Here is a 14,966-nt window from a genome sequence, read left to right on the forward strand (position 1 = left end):
GTGAGCAAGAGTTGAATGCAACGAAAGAGTTCTTTGATATAGAGTTGGAGAATCTGGAAAGACAACAGAAGCAGCTGATGGAGAAAATGGAGCAGGAGCACACAAAACGTCTGATGTCAGAGGAGTTAACGGTCAGCCAACTCCTGCATATGCTGAAGGACAGGACTCTGAAATGGGAAAAACTTGAACACGAACTTCAATATTCAAACGAAAGGGGTTCGGAGCTCTCAAAGGTTATTGGAAGAGCTGAGGTGGCAACACAGACTGAGATGACTGCAACAGAGCAGCCCTTGGATGCCAAAAGTACGCTGACTCACGTCAACGTAGAACAACAGACCGCTGAAACAGCTGCTCCGGTAGAGGGATTGAATAGTCCGATCAATCAATCTCCAAAAGAAGTTGAAGTAGTAAAATCTCAAATGAGGTCATTAGTAAACGACTTGCTGAAAGCCCAGAAAAAGCTGGATGAAGAGGTACGCATGAAGAAGTCTCTTCAGGAAAGATGTCTGGACTTGGAACAAAAGCTGGCTAACGCCCAGCTGGGTATGGAGGAAATAGAAGACCCTCTCGCTGGCCTAGATCAGGACGACACCGAATATTACTATGTCCTGTCCTGCCCAACTTGTAACTTCGACTCCCACCATACAGAAATCATGGAGGAGCACCGAAAGTCTACGGAACATCGGGAGAAGGTGGCTCTACTACGGAAAAAGGAGGGAGAGAAGGAGGAACTGCGCATGCAGCTGGCAGCTGACAGTGGAGCCCAGAGAGTCTCCAAGAAGCAGAAAAGGAAAAGTCGAAACAGAAGATGACCCATCTGAACCATTATTACCTCTACCAGATCACACACGTGGTCCCTCCGAACGGAGCCAATTCAGTTCGGAAGTTCAAACTGTTAAATCCATGGAAGGACTATTGAATGAGTCACTCCAGCAACGTGAACCGACTCCACCACAGAGATTGAATCTGTGAACTGTTTTCCGCAGAGACTGAATCTGTGATCTGTTTTGACATGAAGTTATCTATGTATCTATGTTATTCTGTTATGTAAACCTGAAGTTATATATGTATATATGTTATTACGTTATGTTAAATGGGGAGATGACTGTAAAGCTAGGAAGGGAGGAATGTTGTGTATGTAATATGTGTGCTACTTTGAACCTATGGACAGGACTGCACTACTTGTTGGGCGTAGTGATACGCAGTACCACTCCTGGCCATAGGGGTATAAATAGTACTGTGGGTACTGATCTCCCCTCAGTTCCCGCCTGTGGGCATGAAGTAAAGACCTATGTATAGTCCCTACCTCCAACCAGTAAAGACCTGTTTGAGTTATACGTTTAAGTCTTTGTGTTAATTGTTCAATACAATACACATACTTAACACCGGTCCTCCCAGAAGCCTCTGCAGAAATGTCCTCTATTCCTTCCTTAAACATATTAACCTTGACTAAGCACTGTAAACTGTTGCTTATCTGCATTGTAAACAAAGACCATTTACATGAGTAAAGGGAACCTTACGCAAGCCACCTGGCCAGAGGCTTGGCCACCAGATAACAGAAGAAACATACTGTATGAAGTATCTACATTCCATTCAATACTGATGGGCTTAATTAAATAGTCTAGAATAAATAACTACCCATTGTATTATCAATAGTCTTTCGCTACGCCAGACTTTAGAAATATGTAGAAACTTAGTTAAAGATTGAAGAATTCTTTGTCCCTTTGTCTGACTTGAAAGACACATGAAGAAACCATAACCTGTTTACTTTACTGTATAAATGTGTTGTTAATCTGTAATTCTGGAGAGTCTCTGCTAGCCTTTGACTGAGCGGGACGCTCTCCTTGCGACAAGTAAAAATTTATTAAAAAAGAACATCTACCGGAGCTGATCGTTTCAGAGTCCCATTGAGAGTCGAGATTTCGACAAAAGGGACATTGAGGTAGAGCTACAGGACGTCCCGTGGTATGAGAAGCTGTGGGATTGGGGAGTGAATGTCAACATACACCCATGGATCCGCATCATTTCTCATACATTAGTGATAGTACAGTTAGTCATGGCTATAGGATGGGAAATAGCAGCATGCACCGCTTGTAAAAAGAAACGGACCAAACAAAGAGCTAAAGCGAGTCGGAAAACACAAGATTGCTCTAAACATGATGGGTATGCAGGGCCTCCCGAACCAGCGCCCGATCACCGCATGGGGCAGGAGGCACAGCGATGCTTCTACATGTGGCTTAACTTGGGCAAGGGCCAAGTACCAAAAGGGGGGCTTGCAGTGGGGAAAGAGTTAAACTGACATCGCTGGCAGTTTCACTGAATGGTGTAATAAAGACAATAATCTAATGGGCCTTTTGCAGTAGTAAGCTTTTTCTAAGTTGATAACATAGTCGGATGTGGAAACCATAAGAGACCTAAGAGGATGTAAGTTCTGTTCTGACAGGGAAGTAAACCAATGAAAGAGGCCGAGAGAGGCAGGAAAGGAGGACAATGAGTCAGAAGTACAATGTTGATGAGACCCATCTGGCATAAACAAAGGTCATGGGTGCAACAACAGCTTGTGGGATAACGGCCGATAATAAAGGTGGTGCTTTAATGTAACGCAGCATAGGCAACCAATCAGTGAAGGTGCATGTGGGCCAAGGTCCAATCGGGTGGCAGGAATGAATTTTGACATGTGTATTGTAATGTATAAAAATGCAGTGTTTGCTGTACCAATTTGGAAAGGTCTGGCTAAGACAGAGCAGACTGTTTCCCCACCATTGCAATAAAGACAACTTGACTATCGATCTAAAACCTCGTGTCGAGTGTTGGTTTAAAATACTCCACAACAGTGTCGTCACGGACAAATTATTCTAAAGAGCTTTTAAAATCTACAAGATACGGGACTGAAGACGTTCCTCAAACGGAGGGGGGACAAATCCCAGGGACATGATGGTTTCCATCCGAGGATTCTGAGGGAAGCCAGGGGAAGGAATAACGGAGGGTCCCCGAGTATTAATTGGCTGGCACCTTTCCCCACATTACAACAGCGACAGCAATTCAAAATCAATGAATTGGCCCTGAAGTGTTATGGGCATCCTGGGGTCGTGAAGGGCGGCGAGTAAATGCACCCTCGCCTCTGAGTCAGAGGTTGTGGGTTCAAGTCCCACTCCAGAGACTTGAGCCCAAAAATCCAGGCTGACACTCCAGTGCAGTGCTGAGGGAGTGCGGCACTGTCGGAGGTGCCGTCTTTCAGATCAGATGTTAAACAGAGGCCTCGTCTGCTCTCTCGGGTGGACGTAAATGATCCCAGGGCACTATTTCGAAGAAGATTAGGGGAATTATCCCCCGTGTCCTGGCCAATATCAACATCACTAAAAAAAACACAGATTATCTAGTCATTATTACGTTGCATAGAAACATAGAAAAATAGGAGCAGGAGTAGGCCATTCGGCCCTTCGAGCCTGCTCCACCATTCAATATGATCATGGCTGATCCTCTATCTCAATACCATATTCCCGCTCTCTCCCCATACCCCTTGATGCCTTTTGTGTCTAGAAATCTATCTATCTACCTTCTTAAATATATTCAGTGACTTGGCCTCCACAGCCTGCTGTGGTAGAGAATTCCACAGGTTCACCACCCTCTGAGTGAAGAAATTTCTCCTCATCTCAGTCCTAAATAGCCGACCCCATATCCTGAGACTGTGACCCCTCGTTCTAAACCCCCAGCCAGGGGAAACATCCTCCCTGCACCCAGACTAGCCCTGTCAGAATTTTATACGTTTCAATGAGATCCCCTCTCATTCTTCTAAACTCCAGTGAATACAGGCCTAGTCGACCCAATCTCTCCTCATACGACAGTCCTGCCATCCCAGGAATCAGGCTGGTGAACCTTCGCTGCACTCCCTCTATGGCAAGTATATCCTTTCTTAGGTAGAGACCAAAACTGCACACAGTACTCCAGGTGTGGTCTCACCAAGGCCCTGTATAACTGCAGTAAGACATCCTTGCTCCTGTACTCAAATCCTCTTGCAATGAAGGCCAGCATACCATTTGCCTTCCTAACTGCTTGCTGCACCTGCATGTGTGCTTTCAGTGACTGGTGCACAAGGACACCTAGGTCCCTTTGTACATCAACATTTCCCAATCTATCACCATTTAAATAATACTCTGCCTTTCTGTTTTTTCTACCGAAGTGGATAACTTCACATTTATCCACGTTATACTGCATCTGCCATGTATTTGCCCGCTCACTCAACTTGTCTAAATCGCCTTGAAGCCTCTTTGCATCCTCCTCACAACTCACAATCCCACCTAGTTTCGTGTCGTCAGCAAACTTGGAAATATTACATTTGGTTCTCTCATCCAAATCATTGATCTATATTGTGAATAGCTGGGGCCCAAGCACTGATCCCTGCGGTACCCCACTAGTCCCCACCTGCCACCCAGAAAAAGACCCATTTATTCCTGTTCTCTGTTTCCTGTCTGTTAACCAATTTTTAATCCATGCCAGTATATTACCCCCAATCCCATGAGCTTTAATTTTGCACACTAACCTCTGATGTGGGACTTTAATCAAAGGCCTTCTGAAAATCCAAATACACCACATCCACTGGTTCTCCCTTATCTATTCTACCAGTTACATCCTCAAAAAACTCCAGTCGGTTTGTCAAACTCGATTTCCCTTTCATCAATCCATGTTGACTCGGTCTAATCCCGTTGATATTTTCTAAGTGTCGTGTTATCACATCCTTTATACTCGAGTCTAGCACTTTCCCTACTACTGATGTTAGGCTAATAGTGGGGTTACATTTGCCACCCTCCAATCTGCAGGAACTGTTCCATAATCTATAGAATTTTGGAATTGCTGTTTGTGGGATATTGCTGTGCGCTAATTGGCTGCCACTTTTGCGACATTACAACAGTGACTCCACTTCATTGGCTGTAAAGCGCTTTGGGACGTGCGATGGACGTGAAAGGCGCTATATAAATGCAAGTCTTTCTTTTCTTTCTTTAAGTTCTTTGTTTTTCTTTTTCACTCCATTTTGACCCAGACTGTCGAGCAATGGAGGGGTTATCATAGAATCACAGAAATTTAGGGCACAGAAGGAGGCCATTCGGCCCATTGTGCCTGAGCCGGCCAAAAAACAGCTTTCCAGCCTAATCTCACTTTCCAGCTCTTGGCCCGTAGCCCTGCAGGTGACAGCACTTCATGTGCATATCCAAGTACTTTTTAACTGAGATGAGGGTTTCTGCCTCTACCACCCTTTCAGGCAGAAAGTTCCAGACCCCGACCACGCTCTGAGTGAAAAAAGTTCTCCTCAACGCCCCTGTAATCCTTCTACCAATTACTTTAAATCTATGGCCCCTGGTTATTGACCTCGCTGCTAAGGAAAATAGGTCCTTCCTACCCACTCTATCCAGGCCCCTCATAACTTTATACACCTCAATCAAGTCTCCCTCAGTCTCCTCAGTTCCAAAGAGCAGTTAGTAACAGAGATTGGAGAAGTTTGCGGCTTTTCTTTGCACTGAAGCAGCGAAGGATGAGGGCCAGCCTGATGGAGGTCCTCAAGAATATGAGAGTTATTGATCAAAGGCAAATGACAGATTCCTCTCTGGGCACCTCAATGTCAGCATGCTTGTTGGGGTTTAGAACGCACATGCTCAGGGGCAGCGGAGTCCCAGGACCAGCTGCTAGTGCACATGCTCAGGGGCCCAGAGTCCCAGGACCAGCTGCTAGTGGGCATGCTCAGGGGCAGAGTCCCAGGACCAGCTGCTAGTGGGCATGCTCAGGGGCAGAGTCCCAGGACCAGCTGCTAGTGCGCATGCTCAGGGGCAGCGGAGTCCCAGGACCAGCTGCTAGTGGGCATGCTCAGGGGCCCAGAGTCCCAGGACCAGCTGCTAGTGGGCATGCTCAGGGGCAGAGTCCCAGGACCAGCTGCTAGTGCGCATGCTCAGGGGCCCAGAGTCCCAGAACCAGCTGCTAGTGGGCATGCTCAGGGGCAGAGTCCCAGGACCAGCTGCTAGTGGGCATGCTCAGGGGCAGAGTCCCAGGACCAGCTGCTAGTGGGCATGCTCAGGGGCAGTGTCCCAGGACCAGCTGCTAGTGGGCAAGCTCAGGGGCAGCGGAGTCCCAGGACCAGCTGCGAGTGCGCATGCTCAGGGGCCTAGTCCCAGGACCAGCTGCTAGTGGGCATGCTCAGGGGCAGAGTCCCAGGACCAGCTGCTAGTGGGCATGCTCAGGGGCAGTGTCCCAGGACCAGCTGCTAATGGGCATGCTCAGGGGCAGCGGAGCCCCAGGACCAGCTGCGAGTGCGCATGCTCAGGGGCCTAGTCCCAGGACCAGCTGCTAGTGGGCATGCTCAGGGGCAGAGTCCCAGAACCAGCTGCTAGTGGGCATGCACAGGGACAGCAGAGTCCCAGGACCAGCTGCTAGTGCGCATGCTCAGGGGCAGCGGAGTCCCAGGACCAGCTGCAAGTGCACATGCTCAGGAGCCCAGAGTCCCAGGACCAGCTGCTTGTGGGCATGCTCAGGGGCAGAGTCCCAGGACCAGCTGCTAGTGGGCATGCTCAGGGGCAGAGTCCCAGGACCAGCTGCTAGTGCGCATGCTCAGGGGCAGCAGAGTCCCAGGACCAGCTGCTAGTGGGCATGCTCAGGGGCCCAGAGTCCCAGGACCAGCTGCTAGTGCACATGCTCAGGGGCCCAGAGTCCCAGGACCAGCTGCTAGTGGGCATGCTCAGGGGCAGAGTCCCAGGACCAGCTGCTAGTGCGCATGCTCAGGGGCCCAGAGTCCCAGAACCAGCTGCTAGTGGGCATGCTCAGGGGCAGAGTCCCAGGACCAGCTGCTCGTGGGCATGCTCAGGGGCAGAGTCCCAGGACCAGCTGCTAGTGGGCATGCTCAGGGGCAGTGTCCCAGGACCAGCTGCTAGTGGGCAAGCTCAGGGGCAGCGGAGTCCCAGGACCAGCTGCGAGTGCGCATGCTCAGGGGCCTAGTCCCAGGACCAGCTGCTAGTGGGCATGCTCAGGGGCAGAGTCCCAGGACCAGCTGCTAGTGGGCATGCTCAGGGGCAGTGTCCCAGGACCAGCTGCTAATGGGCATGCTCAGGGGCAGCGGAGCCCCAGGACCAGCTGCGAGTGCGCATGCTCAGGGGCCTCGTCCCAGGACCAGCTGCTAGTGGGCATGCTCAGGGGCAGAGTCCCAGGACCAGCTGCTAGTGGGCATGCTCAGGGGCAGTGTCCCAGGACCAGCTGCTAATGGGCATGCTCAGGGGCAGCGGAGCCCCAGGACCAGCTGCGAGTGCGCATGCTCAGGGGCCTAGTCCCAGGACCAGCTGCTAGTGGGCATGCTCAGGGGCAGAGTCCCAGAACCAGCTGCAAGTGGGCATGCACAGGGACAGCAGAGTCCCAGGACCAGCTGCTAGTGCGCATGCTCAGGGGCAGAGTCCCAGGACCAGCTGCTAGTGGGCATGCTCAGGGGCAGAGTCCCAGGACCAGCTGCTAGTGCGCATGTTCAGGGGCAGCGGAGTCCCAGGACCAGCTGCTAGTGGGCATGCTCAGGGGCCCAGAGTCCCAGAACCAGCTGCTAGTGGGCATGCTCAGGGGCAGAGTCCCAGGACCAGCTGCTAGTGGGCATGCTCAGGAGCAGAGTCCCAGGACCAGCTGCTAGTGGGCATGCTCAGGGGCAGTGTCCCAGGACCAGCTGCTAGTGGGCATGCTCAGGGGCAGAGTCCCAGGACCAGCTGCTAGTGGGCATGCTCAGGGGCAGAGTCCCAGGACCAGCTGCTAGTGGGCATGCTCAGGGGCAGTGTCCCAGGACCAGCTGCTAGTGGGCAAGCTCAGGGGCAGCGGAGTCCCAGGACCAGCTGCGAGTGCGCATGCTCAGGGGCCTAGTCCCAGGACCAGCTGCTAGTGGGCATGCTCAGGGGCAGAGTCCCAGGACCAGCTGCTAGTGGGCATGCTCAGGGGCAGTGTCCCAGGACCAGCTGCTAATGGGCATGCTCAGGGGCAGCGGAGCCCCAGGACCAGCTGCGAGTGCGCATGCTCAGGGGCCTAGTCCCAGGACCAGCTGCTAGTGGGCATGCTCAGGGGCAGAGTCCCAGAACCAGCTGCTAGTGGGCATGCACAGGGACAGCAGAGTCCCAGGACCAGCTGCTAGTGCGCATGCTCAGGGGCAGCGGAGTCCCAGGACCAGCTGCAAGTGCACATGCTCAGGAGCCCAGAGTCCCAGGACCAGCTGCTTGTGGGCATGCTCAGGGGCAGAGTCCCAGGACCAGCTGCTAGTGGGCATGCTCAGGGGCAGAGTCCCAGGACCAGCTGCTAGTGCGCATGCTCAGGGGCAGCAGAGTCCCAGGACCAGCTGCTAGTGGGCATGCTCAGGGGCCCAGAGTCCCAGGACCAGCTGCTAGTGCACATGCTCAGGGGCCCAGAGTCCCAAGACCAGCTGCTAGTGGGCATGCTCAGGGGCAGAGTCCCAGGACCAGCTGCTAGTGCGCATGCTCAGGGGCCCAGAGTCCCAGAACCAGCTGCTAGTGGGCATGCTCAGGGGCAGAGTCCCAGGACCAGCTGCTAGTGGGCATGCTCAGGGGCAGAGTCCCAGGACCAGCTGCTAGTGGGCATGCTCAGGGGCAGTGTCCCAGGACCAGCTGCTAGTGGGCAAGCTCAGGGGCAGCGGAGTCCCAGGACCAGCTGCGAGTGCGCATGCTCAGGGGCCTAGTCCCAGGACCAGCTGCTAGTGGGCATGCTCAGGGGCAGAGTCCCAGGACCAGCTGCTAGTGGGCATGCTCAGGGGCAGTGTCCCAGGACCAGCTGCTAATGGGCATGCTCAGGGGCAGCGGAGCCCCAGGACCAGCTGCGAGTGCGCATGCTCAGGGGCCTCGTCCCAGGACCAGCTGCTAGTGGGCATGCTCAGGGGCAGAGTCCCAGGACCAGCTGCTAGTGGGCATGCTCAGGGGCAGTGTCCCAGGACCAGCTGCTAATGGGCATGCTCAGGGGCAGCGGAGCCCCAGGACCAGCTGCGAGTGCGCATGCTCAGGGGCCTAGTCCCAGGACCAGCTGCTAGTGGGCATGCTCAGGGGCAGAGTCCCAGAACCAGCTGCAAGTGGGCATGCACAGGGACAGCAGAGTCCCAGGACCAGCTGCTAGTGCGCATGCTCAGGGGCAGAGTCCCAGGACCAGCTGCTAGTGGGCATGCTCAGGGGCAGAGTCCCAGGACCAGCTGCTAGTGCGCATGCTCAGGGGCAGCGGAGTCCCAGGACCAGCTGCTAGTGGGCATGCTCAGGGGCCCAGAGTCCCAGAACCAGCTGCTAGTGGGCATGCTCAGGGGCAGAGTCCCAGGACCAGCTGCTAGTGGGCATGCTCAGGAGCAGAGTCCCAGGACCAGCTGCTAGTGGGCAAGCTCAGGGGCAGCGGAGTCCCAGGACCAGCTGCGAGTGCGCATGCTCAGGGGCCTAGTCCCAGGACCAGCTGCTAGTGGGCATGCTCAGGGGCAGAGTCCCAGGACCAGCTGCTAGTGGGCATGCTCAGGGGCAGTGTCCCAGGACCAGCTGCTAATGGGCATGCTCAGGGGCAGCGGAGCCCCAGGACCAGCTGCGAGTGCGCATGCTCAGGGGCCTCGTCCCAGGACCAGCTGCTAGTGGGCATGCTCAGGGGCAGAGTCCCAGGACCAGCTGCTAGTGGGCATGCTCAGGGGCAGTGTCCCAGGACCAGCTGCTAATGGGCATGCTCAGGGGCAGCGGAGCCCCAGGACCAGCTGCGAGTGCGCATGCTCAGGGGCCTAGTCCCAGGACCAGCTGCTAGTGGGCATGCTCAGGGGCAGAGTCCCAGAACCAGCTGCAAGTGGGCATGCACAGGGACAGCAGAGTCCCAGGACCAGCTGCTAGTGCGCATGCTCAGGGGCAGAGTCCCAGGACCAGCTGCTAGTGGGCATGCTCAGGGGCAGAGTCCCAGGACCAGCTGCTAGTGCGCATGCTCAGGGGCAGCGGAGTCCCAGGACCAGCTGCTAGTGGGCATGCTCAGGGGCCCAGAGTCCCAGAACCAGCTGCTAGTGGGCATGCTCAGGGGCAGAGTCCCAGGACCAGCTGCTAGTGGGCATGCTCAGGAGCAGAGTCCCAGGACCAGCTGCTAGTGGGCATGCTCAGGGGCAGTGTCCCAGGACCAGCTGCTAGTGGGCAAGCTCAGGGGCAGCGGAGTCCCAGGACCAGCTGCGAGTGCGCATGCTCAGGGGCCTAGTCCCAGGACCAGCTGCTAGTGGGCATGCTCAGGGGCAGAGTCCCAGGACCAGCTGCTAGTGCGCATGCTCAGGGGCCCAGAGTCCCAGACCAGCTGCTAGTGGGCATGCTCAGGGGCAGAGTCCCAGGACCAGCTGCTAGTGGGCATGCTCAGGGGCAGTGTCCCAGGACCAGCTGCTAATGGGCATGCTCAGGGGCAGCGGAGCCCCAGGACCAGCTGCGAGTGCGCATGCTCAGGGGCCTAGTCCCAGGACCAGCTGCTAGTGGGCATGCTCAGGGGCAGAGTCCCAGAACCAGCTGCTAGTGGGCATGCTCAGGGGCAGAGTCCCAGGACCAGCTGCTAGTGGGCATGCTCAGGGGCAGTGTCCCAGGACCAGCTGCTAGTGCGCATGCTCAGGGGTAGAGTCCCAGGACCAGCTGCTAGTGCGCATGCTCAGGGGCAGAGTCCCAGGACCAGCTGCTAGTGGGCATGCTCAGGGGCCCAGAGTCCCAGGACCAGCTGCTAGTGCGCATGCTCAGGGGCAGAGTCCCAGGACCAGCTGCTAGTGGGCATGCTCAGGGGCAGAGTCCCAGGACCAGCTGCTAGTGCACATGCTCAGGGGCCCAGAGTCCCAGGACCAGCTACTAGTGGGCATGCTCAGGGGCAGAGTCCCAGGACCAGCTGCTAGTGCGCATGCTCAGGGGCAGAGTCCCAGGACCAGCTGCTAGTGCGCATGCTCAGGGGCAGAGTCCCAGGACCAGCTGCTAGTGGGCATGCTCAGGGGCAGAGTCCCAGGACCAGCTGCTAGTGGGCATGCTCAGGGGCAGAGTCCCAGGACCAGCTGCTAGTGGGCATGCTCAGGGGGCAGAGTCCCAGGACCAGCTGCTAGTGGGCATGCTCAGGGGCAGAGTCCCAGGACCAGCTGCAAGTGGGCATGCTCAGGGGAGCAGAGTCCCAGGACCAGCTGCTAGTGGGCAAGCTCAGGGGCAGCGGAGTCCCAGGACCAGCTGCGAGTGCGCATGCTCAGGGGCAGAGTCCCAGGACCAGCTGCTAGTGGGCATGCTCAGGGGCAGCGGAGCCCCAGGACCAGCTGCTAGTGGGCATGCTCAGGGGCAGAGTCCCAGGACCAGCTGCTAGTGGGCATGCTCAGGGGCAGAGTCCCAGGACCAGCTGCTAGTGAGCATGCTTAGGGGCAGAGTCCCAGGACCAGCTGCTAGTGGGCATGCTCAGGGGCAGAGTCCCAGGACCAGCTGCTAGTGGGCATGCTCAGGGGCAGAGTCCCAGGACCAGCTGCTAGTGGGCATGCTCAGGGGGCAGAGTCCCAGGACCAGCTGCTAGTGAGCATGCTTAGGGGCAGAGTCCCAGGACCAGCTGCTAGTGGGCATGCTCAGGGGCAGAGTCCCAGAACCAGCTGCTAGTGCGCATGCTCAGGGGCAGAGTCCCAGGACCAGCTGCTAGTGGGCATGCTCAGGGGCCCAGAGTCCCAGGACCAGCTGCTAGTGGGCAAGCTCAGGGGCAGAGTCCCAGGACCAGCTGCTAGTGCGCATGCTCAGGGGCCTAGTCCCAGGACCAGCTGCTAGTGGGCATGCTCAGGGGCCTAGTCCCAGGACCAGCTGCTAGTGGGCATGCTCAGGGGGCAGAGTCCCAGGACCAGCTGCTAGTGCGCATGCTCAGGGGCCTAGTCCCAGGACCAGCTGCTAGTGGGCATGCTCAGGGGCCTAGTCCCAGGACCAGCTGCTAGTGGGCATGCTCAGGGGGCAGAGTCCCAGGACCAGCTGCGAGTGCGCATGCTCAGGGGCAGAGTCCCAGGACCAGCTGCTAGTGGGCATGCTCAGGGGCAGAGTCCCAGGACCAGCTGCTAGTGCGCATGCTCAGGGGCAGCGGAGTCCCAGGACCAGCTGCTAGTGCGCATGCTCAGGGGCAGAGTCCCAGGACCAGCTGCTAGTGGGCATGCTCAGGGGCCCAGAGTCCCAGGACCAGCTGCTAGTGGGCATGCTCAGGGGCAGAGTCCCAGGACCAGCTGCTAGTGGGCATGCTCAGGGGCAGAGTCCCAGGACCAGCTGCTAGTGCGCATGCTCAGGGTCAGAGTCCCAGGGCCAGCTGCTAGTGGGCATGCTCAGGGGCAGAGTCCCAGGACCAGCTGCTAGTGGGCATGCTCAGGGGCAGAGTCCCAGGACCAGCTGCTAGTGGGCATGCTCAGGGGGCAGAGTCCCAGGACCAGCTGCTAGTGCGCATGCTCAGGGGCAGTGTCCCAGGACCAGCTGCTAGTGGGCAAGCTCAGGGGCAGCGGAGTCCCAGGACCAGCTGCGAGTGCGCATGCTCAGGGGCAGAGTCCCAGGACCAGCTGCGAGTGCGCATGCTCAGGGGCAGAGTCCCAGGACCAGCTGCTAGTGCGCATGCTCAGGGGCAGAGTCCCAGGACCAGCTGCTAGTGCGCATGCTCAGGGGCCTAGTCCCAGGACCAGCTGCTAGTGGGCATGCTCAGGGGCAGAGTCCCAGGACCAGCTGCTAGTGGGCATGCTCAGGGGCAGAGTCCCAGGACCAGCTGCTAGTGGGCATGCTCAGGGTCAGAGTCCCAGGACCAGCTGCTAGTGGGCATGCTCAGGGGCAGAGTCCCAGGACCAGCTGCTAGTGCGCATGCTCAGGGGGCAGAGTCCCAGGACCAGCTGCTAGTGGGCATGCTCAGGGGCAGAGTCCCAGAACCAGCTGCTAGTGGGCATGCTCAGGGGCAGAGTCCCAGGACTAGCTGCTAGTGGGCATGCTCAGGGGCAGAGTCCCAGGACCAGCTGCTACTGCGCATGCTCAGGGGCCTAGTCCCAGGACCAGCTGCTAGTGGGCATGCTCAGGGGCCTAGTCCCAGGACCAGCTGCTAGTGGGCATGCTCAGGGGGCAGAGTCCCAGGACCAGCTGCGAGTGCGCATGCTCAGGGGCAGAGTCCCAGGACCAGCTGCTAGTGCGCATGCTCAGGGGCCCAGAGTCCCAGGACCAGCTGCTAGTGCGCATGCTCAGGGGCAGAGTCCCAGGACCAGCTGCTAGTGCGCATGCTCAGGGGCAGAGTCCCAGGACCAGCTGCTAGTGGGCATGCTCAGGGGCAGAGTCCCAGGACCAGCTGCTAGTGGGCAAGCTCAGGGGGCAGAGTCCCAGGACCAGCTGCTAGTGGGCATGCTCAGGGGCCCAGAGTCCCAGGACCAGCTGCTAGTGGGCATGCTCAGGGGCAGAGTCACAGGACCAGCTGCTAGTGGGCATGCTCAGGGGCAGAGTCACAGGACCAGCTGCTAGTGGGCATGCTCAGGGGCAGAGTCCCAGGACCAGCTGCTAGTGCGCATGCTCAGGGGGCAGAGTCCCAGGACCAGCTGCTAGTGGGCATGCTCAGGGGCAGAGTCCCAGGACCAGCTGCTAGTGGGCATGCTCAGGGGCAGAGTCCCAGGACCAGCTGCTAGTGGGCATGCTCAGGGGCAGTGTCCCAGGACCAGCTGCTAGTGGGCATGCTCAGGGGCAGAGTCCCAGGACCAGCTGCTAGTGGGCATGCTCAGGGGGCAGAGTCCCAGGACCAGCTGCTAGTGGGCATGCTCAGGGGCAGAGTCCCAGGACCAGCTGCAAGTGGGCATGCTCAGGGGAGCAGAGTCCCAGGACCAGCTGCTAGTGGGCAAGCTCAGGGGCAGCGGAGTCCCAGGACCAGCTGCGAGTGCGCATGCTCAGGGGCAGAGTCCCAGGACCAGCTGCTAGTGGGCATGCTCAGGGGCAGCGGAGCCCCAGGACCAGCTGCTAGTGGGCATGCTCAGGGGCAGAGTCCCAGGACCAGCTGCTAGTGGGCATGCTCAGGGGCAGAGTCCCAGGACCAGCTGCTAGTGAGCATGCTTAGGGGCAGAGTCCCAGGACCAGCTGCTAGTGGGCATGCTCAGGGGCAGAGTCCCAGGACCAGCTGCTAGTGGGCATGCTCAGGGGCAGAGTCCCAGGACCAGCTGCTAGTGGGCATGCTCAGGGGGCAGAGTCCCAGGACCAGCTGCTAGTGAGCATGCTTAGGGGCAGAGTCCCAGGACCAGCTGCTAGTGGGCATGCTCAGGGGCAGAGTCCCAGAACCAGCTGCTAGTGCGCATGCTCAGGGGCAGAGTCCCAGGACCAGCTGCTAGTGGGCATGCTCAGGGGCCCAGAGTCCCAGGACCAGCTGCTAGTGGGCAAGCTCAGGGGCAGAGTCCCAGGACCAGCTGCTAGTGCGCATGCTCAGGGGCCTAGTCCCAGGACCAGCTGCTAGTGGGCATGCTCAGGGGCCTAGTCCCAGGACCAGCTGCTAGTGGGCATGCTCAGGGGGCAGAGTCCCAGGACCAGCTGCTAGTGCGCATGCTCAGGGGCCTAGTCCCAGGACCAGCTGCTAGTGGGCATGCTCAGGGGCCTAGTCCCAGGACCAGCTGCTAGTGGGCATGCTCAGGGGGCAGAGTCCCAGGACCAGCTGCGAGTGCGCATGCTCAGGGGCAGAGTCCCAGGACCAGCTGCTAGTGGGCATGCTCAGGGGCAGAGTCCCAGGACCAGCTGCTAGTGCGCATGCTCAGGGGCAGCGGAGTCCCAGGACCAGCTGCTAGTGCGCATGCTCAGGGGCAGAGTCCCAGGACCAGCTGCTAGTGGGCATGCTCAGGGGCCCAGAGTCCCAGGACCAGCTGCTAGTGGGCATGCTCAGGGGCAGAGTCCCAGGACCAGCTGCTAGTGGGCATGCTCAGGGGCAGAGTCCCAGGACCAGCTGCTAGTGCGCATGCTCAGGGTCAGAGTCCCAGGGCCAGCTGC

General features: G+C 57.7%; 1 protein-coding gene across 1 annotated transcript in view; it reads right to left on the reverse strand.

The window, feature by feature from the left end:
• LOC147086332 (uncharacterized) overlaps nt 1-14,966 on the reverse strand; it is a 38,020-nt gene that overhangs the window by 15,737 nt on the left and 7,317 nt on the right. The gene's annotated exons all lie outside the window — the stretch shown is intronic.

This window comes from Somniosus microcephalus, unplaced genomic scaffold, assembly GCF_052327205.1.
Source record: "Somniosus microcephalus isolate GS21.2 unplaced genomic scaffold, FLI_Smic_1.0 unresolved_chr8, whole genome shotgun sequence".
NCBI classification, from domain to species: Eukaryota; Metazoa; Chordata; class Chondrichthyes; order Squaliformes; family Somniosidae; genus Somniosus; species Somniosus microcephalus.